The following is an 8,337-nucleotide window of genomic DNA, read 5'->3' as shown; positions in this document are numbered from 1 at the left end:
AGGCATCTTATCATCGTTTGGCAGTTCTTAGTACGTGGGGCAGCTTTTTTTTCTTACTTCAAGCCGTAAATTCCATATCGTAAAATCAATGGCTTGTAGATTCGATGAAATACGGCACAAGGGTACCAAGCCATTATCCTACGGTTCTGCTCAGAGGGGAGGACCCGCGGTGACGCACAGCAGTTGCGGAAAAGAAAGTGAACTCCCTATCCCTGTTTAGAACCTAACATACACTGGATGCCTGAGAAATGCTAGGCTCGCTTGTAACCTCTCAACCGAATCCAATCTATGCAACAGTCTCCTTATGTAGGCCCTATTTTTATCCCAATTTTATAGGAGGGAATATTAAATTTCAGAGAGGTTAAGTGATGTACCCAAGGTCACGAGAATACAAATGGTGGAGCCAGGATTCAAGAGGGGTCTTAACCGTCCATCTTAACCCCCACTGCCATCGCTTTGACTTTAATTTCACCCCTTCATATGAAATGCCAGATCCGTGAAACTAGGGGCTCACCAGGGGGCTTGCAGATAAGTTAAGGTTCAAGGACAGATGGGCAACTTGCACCCATGAAACTTTTGTTCCCTCTTTAGAATGCACTTCACGTGTGTAGACCCAGGGGCCGGGGGCATTTCACGGATGTAGACCCATGGGGTGGTGGCAGAAGGGTTATCTGCCAGGGCCCTCGGATACCCTGCTGGACGGTGGTAGATATTGCTGTAGTCCGAGCTTGGGCTGGAAGAGAATTTCCAGACACAAGGCAGAATGCAGGGAAGACAGAGTTTATTAGAGAGAAGTTCACTGTTTAGAACAGCGGGCTGACTTCCTGGTAGCCAGGGAAAGCTGACCCTGGGCATGGGTTGCTTGCCTGTTTTTATAGCCAGGAAACCTGCAGCTATCTGCTCACTGGGCAGAGAATGTATACTTTTAGTGTGCTGAGCTGGAGAAAAATGGGGCAAATGTCTTTCCTTATATGGGATGGGCAAGGGACATGGCATGCTGCTTGAGAAAGTTTGGGACATTGCAATTGTTACATAGTACAGAGTGATAGGAGTCCTGTAACTTTCTTCCGGCAACATTGGCCCTTTGAGTCTATCTTGTTCTTTGTCCTTAGAGCACACCACAGATATGTGCAGGGAAGCAGAATGGAATCTCCTCACAAGTGCTCAGCCTTTTGGAAAGCCATCCAATGGCCAAATGTGAGGGTGAGAGGCTCCAGAAACCCAAAGCTGCCAAGGGCCTCACTGAGGCTCTGGTGGGTCTGCAGTGAAGTATTGTGTTCACACTGTCCTGGTGTGAAGATATATGTTTCATAATATGTGAGGGTGTGTGTTAGAAGCTTGAGCACAGACACATGCATCGGTGCTGTATATATCCGTCCGTATGCGTGAATGCATGTATACCCCACACATAAGCCACAGCTCCCCTTCCCTGCTGTCGGAATGGAAAGCAGGAGAGTGAGCCACGCGGCACATCCTCTCCAGACTGGGGTTGAGTGTATGCAGCCCGAGCTTACACCAGCACAGTGAATGCAGAGCCATCAGTATAACCAACATCACACATCAGTAAACAGGAGCCTTATGCCCCCGAGGTGAGGGCGTGGGGAGAGGGTGTTGTAAATTCAGTACAGTTTCTAAGTACTTTAAGTCAGTAGAATTCTAGGGAACAGTTGTATCTGCCTTCGGTGATTCTTAGCAGAGGCTACTTGTAGTCAATCACTTCATTCTATTTGAATCCTGGTAATGCAGTGGAGCAAAGGAATTGGCATTGCTACCCCAGTGTAGAATGGTCAAGGATCAGTGTCAGGGCCGGAGACTGGACTAACAAGGTAAGGAGCCATAGCAGTTATTATGAGGCCTTAGCAAGGGTGCTGGCCCCTAGGTAGGGTGAGACAGATAATTAGAACCAGTTTGTCACCATCAGAGAGGCAGCTGCAAATAAGGAAAGGGAGAATGAACCCTACAGTGCCGAGCTGGAACTGGAGTTAGTGTGGACTCATGATTTCAGAACGTTTAGAGAGATAGGCAAAGAAACAAATACAGAGATAACTGTGTGTATGCATACCTGTGTTCCCCAACTCTGTCCACTGAGAGGGCCTGAACCAGTGACACCCCAATAGCTGTGTGCATATGCGGCATCCAGATCTTGGCTTCTAATTCCTGTTCTCTAGTAACAGGAGCCAGAGTTGCTTAGAGAAATGGTTTTTTTCAGGGTTAAGTACAAGATGAGCCTAGGATGTCTTGTTCTGCCAGAAAGTAAGAAGATGCTGAAAGGGGATTTCCCTGGTGGTGCAGTGGTTAAGAATTCTCCTGTCAATGCAGGGGACATGGGCTCAATCCCTGGTCTGAGAAGATCCCACATGCCAGGGAGCAACCAATCCTGTGCACCACAACTACTGAGCCTGCGTGCTGCAGCTACTGAAGCCCATGCACATAGTACCCATGCTCCACAACAAGAGAAGCCACTGCAGTGGCTTGCAGCACAACCAAGAGTAGCCCCCACTGGCTGCAACTAGAGAAAGCCCATGCGCAGCAACAAAGACCCAATGCAGCCAAAAATTTAAAAAAAGGAAAAAGAAAGAAAGCAATCCATCCAGGTTGTTGAATGTATCAAGTAGTTTGCTCCTTTTTATTTTAATGGACTGCAGTTTGATTATCCATTCCTCTGTTGAAGAATATCTGGGTTATTTCCAGTTTTTGTCTATTACAAATAAAGCTGCTATTAACAATTGTATGCGAGTTCTTTGTGTGGATTTAAATTTTTATTTTTCTGGAATACATGCCCAGGAGAGCAATTTCTAGGTGGTATAATGGTGCATGCTTAATTTTTTAAGAAATTGTCAAATTCTTTTCCAGAGTGACTATTCCATTTTACATCCCCATCAGCAGTGCATCAGTGATCCAATTTCCCTACATCTCTAACAGCATTTAGTGTTATCACTGTTTTTAATTTTAGCCATTCTTATAGGTTTATAGGTTTATATCTCATTGTGGTTTTTCATCTAGTTTTAATGTCCCTTTAGTTTCATTTCCTCTGGGGTTGACCTTCTATTGTCCTATATGATGAGGGCATTTTTTTAAAAGTGCAGGCCTCTTGTTTCCCAGAATGTTCCTTAATTTGCATTTGTTGGCTTGTTTCCTGCTGATATAATTCAGCTTCCACATAATTGACAGCAGTGCTGTGTACATGATGTATCCTCTGTGCTTTAAGTCAGGAACCACCCAATGGCCATTTGTCTTGTTTTTGGTGATGATAACTTCCATCACGTGGTTAAGATGGTGTCCACCAAACTTCTCCACTACAAAGGTAACTCCCCCTTGAATTAATGAGTAATCTGAGGACAGATACTTCGAGAATGTGTAAATATTCTTTAACTCATGAGAACTATAAAAGCTTTGCTCACAAATGCTCCATCCAAATGCCTGAACAAAGAGACTTGTTAAAAAAAAAAAAAGTAGAGATAAGGGGTTAAAAAAGGGAGAGACTTCACCAAACTTTAACATAGCTTCTGGCAGCAAAGCCACATCCTTGGGACACCCAGCCCTCTTTTGAGTTCCTATCTAGAAAAGCCTCAAGGCTGTCAAAATAATTTACTGTTTGTTCTAACTGATGCCGGATGGTAGGCCCCAACCTCCATTTCTCAGAGCATTTACTCAAAAAGGCTCACGATTATGAATCCTTTCTCTGTTCCTCCAAGATGTATTTATATCTCCTTCAAGTCAGAAGCGTCTTTCTCAAGGACCTGAAAGGCATTCCTTTGAGATGTGGGCCTCTGTCCCCAGTCTCTGTGGGGACAGAGCTCTCCCTTGGAGCACTGCCAGCAGCAGACACAGCTGACCTGGTCACATTTACAGTGACCAACCCTCTGTGACTTTTCATGTGAGCCCCCTCCCCCTCCCTACACCCTCATCCTCCCCTGGAAATACCCAATCACCTCTGTGCCAATCAGAATGAAGTTCAGCTCTTTCCCTCACTGCCAGTAGTTCCTGAATAAAATCTGTTTTCACTACTTAAAGTAATAGCTGGCTTTGTTTATCTTTGATACCCAAGAACCTTTCACCTAACAGTTTTAGCTTCCCCTAGTGATTCTGTCATGGTCCTTCTGTGTATTAGTTGGCATGCTACTAAAAAGAAGAGTTTTCCCTTCTCCCTCTCCTCTTTGCTTCTTGTTTCTCCATATCACATGGATGCAAAAACTCATCTATATTCCATGTGTACTGTCTTTGTTAATTGTGGTGCTCAATTGGCCAGTAGGATCTCTGTCAAACTGGCTCCTGTGTCTTTATGACGTTTCCATCATTTTTTGAGCACTTCCTTACCTTCTGGCACAAGATGTTCCAGGTTCATCTTGTACTTTTCCTGACTCAGCCTTGAAATCAGCCAGTTCTCTAATGAGTCATAATTCCTTTTAGAGGGGAATGGTGTTTAGAAACCAAGATACAAGCACTAGATGATCTCATTGCCATGGGCTGTCATTGCTTCTAGGTCCTTTCAATGGCAGAGCTAAAACAAAAACAAAGAAGCAAACATGGAAAGTGGGGGGGGAGGGGGATTGGGGTGGGATGAATTGAGGGATTAGGATTGCCATATATACATTACTAATAAGAAAAAATATCAAATTGTACACTTTAAGTATATGCAGTTTATTGTATGTTATTGTATCTCAATAAAAGTTCTTAAAGAAAAAAAAAAGAAGCAAACATGAGTTCATACTGAAGACTCCAATTTTACAATATGATCCACTATTACAGGGTCGTTCCTTGCTCTGTCCCATTCCATAATTGTATATTCCTACTTCCACAGTGAGAACTCTGCCCCCCTTTAGTACCAATCTATTTTTTTTTAGTACCAATCTATTTATTTCTTTGCTCAGTCTGAGAACACATACATGGTAGTTTCAGAATAGCTACACTACCTACCAACAGAAAACATACTAAGTTCAAGATATTTTTTCCATGCTTTATATCTTTACACAGAAGATAAATAGTCAAAATACTGTGTTCAATACTGTGGATTATGTTTTTTTCTTCTACGTGGTTATGGTATCCATTTGATATGCAGTTTAATGTATTTGTTTCTGGTGATGCAGTTTCAGGATGCCAATGTTATCCTAGGTGTCTCTGCTATGGATAAGAGTGCAGGAAAATAGAACAAGATTACCATCAAAAATGACAAGGGCCATTTGAGCAAAGAAGACATTGAGCATACAGTCCAAGAAGCTGAGAAGTACAAAGCTAAATATGAGAAGCAGAGGAACAACATGTGTCCCAGAAACCCATTTGAATTCTGTGCATTCAACATGAAAGCAAAGGTTGAAGATAAGAGATCTGAAGGCAAGATCAAGGATGAGGACAAATAGAAGACTCTTGACAAGTATGAAATCATCAACAGGCTCAATAAGAATCTGACTGCAGAAAAGGAAGAATTTGAACATTGGCAAAAAGAACTGGAGAAAATTTGCAACCTCATCATTATCAAGCTGTACCAGAGTGCAAGAGGAATGTCTGGATCTTCCCTGGTGATGAAGCTCCTCTTCCGGGCCCACCTTTTGAAGATGTAAGTTAAGCCAACCTGAGCATAGATACCTTAGCATTGTTCCACAGTTTAAAAAAAAAAATTTGAAGGAGCCAAATTTACAGAAAATTCAGTGACAGTCTTTTTTTTTTTTTTTAAGTATTTATTTATTTATTTGGTTGCACTGGGTCTTAGTTTCAGCACATGGCCTCCTTAGTTACAGCTTACCAGCTCCTTAGTTGTAGCATGTGAACTTTTAGTTGTGGCATGTGGGATCTAGTTTCCTGACCAGGGATCGAACCTGGGCCTCCTGCATTGATAGAATGGAACCTTAACCATTGTGCAACCAGGGAAGTCTCTCTGTGATAGTCTTAAGGTTGAGCTCCTATACTGAATTACTGGCTTTCTCATTACTTAGGGAATATGTGCACAGGGAAAGGAAATAACATTGCACTTTATTAAAGTTGTGTTGTAAAATGCAACGTATTAAATGAAATCTGTATTTAAAATCAGTGCCCAAAAAAGCTTAAAAAAGAAAAAACTGTTTGGTCATGTCAGAGTTTCAGAAGGAAAAAAATCGCTGGGTGAGCTCAGCAGAAGAGAGAGGGCAGAAGAAAGAATTGGTGAATTTGAGGATTAAACATTAGAAATAATCTAATATTAACAGCAGAGAGAAAATAGACTGAAAAATATTAACAAAGCCTCAGTGGCCTGTAGTACTATAATGACAGATCTAACATTCATGTCATTGGGCTATAAAAAAGAGAAGAAAGTCTGAGGCTGAAAAATATTCAAAGATATAACAAGCTGAAAATTTCCCAAATTTGGCAAAAGACGTAAACTGCAGATTCAAGACTCTGGGTGGACTCCCAAGATAAGGGCAAAGAAATCCACGTCAGTATACTTTATAATCAAATTCCTAAAAACTAAAAAATAAAAAAATAAAAAATAAATAAAAAATTCCTAAAAACTAATGGCAAAGCAAAAATCTTGGAAGCAGCAAGACAGAAATATCTACAAGGGAAAAGCAATTCAAAAAATAAAAGCAGATTTCTCCTGAGACTGGAGGCCAAAAAGAAGTGGCACAACATTTTCAAGTGATGGAAAAGAAAGAGGGGACTCTAAACCCAGAATTACATTACCCAGTGAAATATCCTTCAAGAATGAAAGGGGTATCAAGATATTCTCAGATGAAAGAAAACTAGGAGAATTTGTCTCCATCAGACCTACTTCTAAAAGAATGAGAAAAGGACATTCTTGAAATGAAGAAGAAATGATAAAAGAGGGAATCTTAGAACATCAGGGAGGAATACGAAACAACAGAAAGAGTTAAATATAGATAAATATATTGGACTTTCCTTCTCCTCTTGAGTTTCCTGGAGTATTTTTGATAGTTGAAGCAAAAATTATGACATTGTCTAATTAGTGGTTCTCAAAGTATCTAGAAGAAATATTTAAGATAATTACATTATAGATGAGGGCAGTTAAAAGAGACTTAAAGGAATGTAAGATTTCTACATTTCACTTAAACTGGTAAAATGTCAACACCAGTAGACTGTGATACCAGTATAACACCTAGAGCCACTGCTACAGAATTTACACAAAGAGATACACTCTAAATCACTACAGATAAATCAAAATGGAATTCTAAAAAAGGTACAAATAATCCATAGGAAGGCAAGAAAAAAGAAAACAAAAATACCATAAAGAAAAAGGGGTAACAAAAAAATTAAATGGTAGATATAAGCCCTAACATACTAGTAATTACGTTAAATGTAAATAATCTAAATACACTTATTAAAAGACAGATTGGCAGAGTGAGTTAGAAAAATGAACCAACAACACGTTGCCTTTAAAAAACTCACTTCTGGGAATTCCCTGGCCATCCAGTGCTTGGGACTCAATGCTTTCACTCCTGGGGCCCAGGTTCAATCCCTGGTCATGGAACTAAAGTACTGCAAGCCATGTAGCAAGGCCAAAAAAGAAAAAGGAAACTCATTTCAAATATAATGATGTAGGTAGGTTGATAGTAAAAATGGAAAAATATGTGCCATGAAAACAATAATCAAAAACAAGCAGCAGGGACTTCCCTGGTGGCACAGTGGTTAAGAATCCACTCTGCCAACACAGGGGACACTGGTTCTAGCCCTGGTCCGGGAAGATCCCACATGCCATGGAGCAACTAAACCCGTGCACCACAACTACTGAGCCTACACTCTGGAGCCCACGAGCCGCATCTATTGAGCCCATGTGCCACAACTACTGAAGCCCACGCGCCTAGAGCCCGTGCTCCGCAACAAGAGAAGCCACTGCAATGAGAAGCCTGTGCACCGCAATGAAGAGTAGCCCCCACTCGCTGCAACTAGAGAAAGCCCACGAGTAGCAACGAAGACCCAAAGTAGCCAATAAACTAAATAAAAATAAATTTAAAAAAAAAACAAGCAGCAGAGGCTATATTAATATCAGAGAATAGATTTTAGAGCAAAGAAAATTATGAGAGAAAGGAATATTATATAATGATAAAAGGATGACACCTCCACCAAGAAGACATAGAAATACTAAATGTATATGCACCCAAAAGTACAGATGCCAAATATGTAAAGCAAAAACTGATAGAACTAAAAAGATAAATAGACAAATCCACATTTATAATTTGGAACTTCAATACCCTTCTCTCAGTAATTGATGGAACAGCTAACCAGGAAATCAGCAAGGATAGCAGATGAAATCAAAAACGACACCAACAAACAGGATCTAATCAATATTCAGAGAACACTTTATCGGACAACAGCAGAATGCTTTATCAGGTGCACAAGACAGACCAC

The sequence above is a fragment of the Hippopotamus amphibius genome, chromosome 12 (genome assembly GCF_030028045.1).
Source record: "Hippopotamus amphibius kiboko isolate mHipAmp2 chromosome 12, mHipAmp2.hap2, whole genome shotgun sequence".
NCBI classification, from domain to species: Eukaryota; Metazoa; Chordata; class Mammalia; order Artiodactyla; family Hippopotamidae; genus Hippopotamus; species Hippopotamus amphibius.
The sequence above is the reverse complement of the archived record's forward strand: the minus strand, read 5'-3'. Positions refer to the sequence as shown.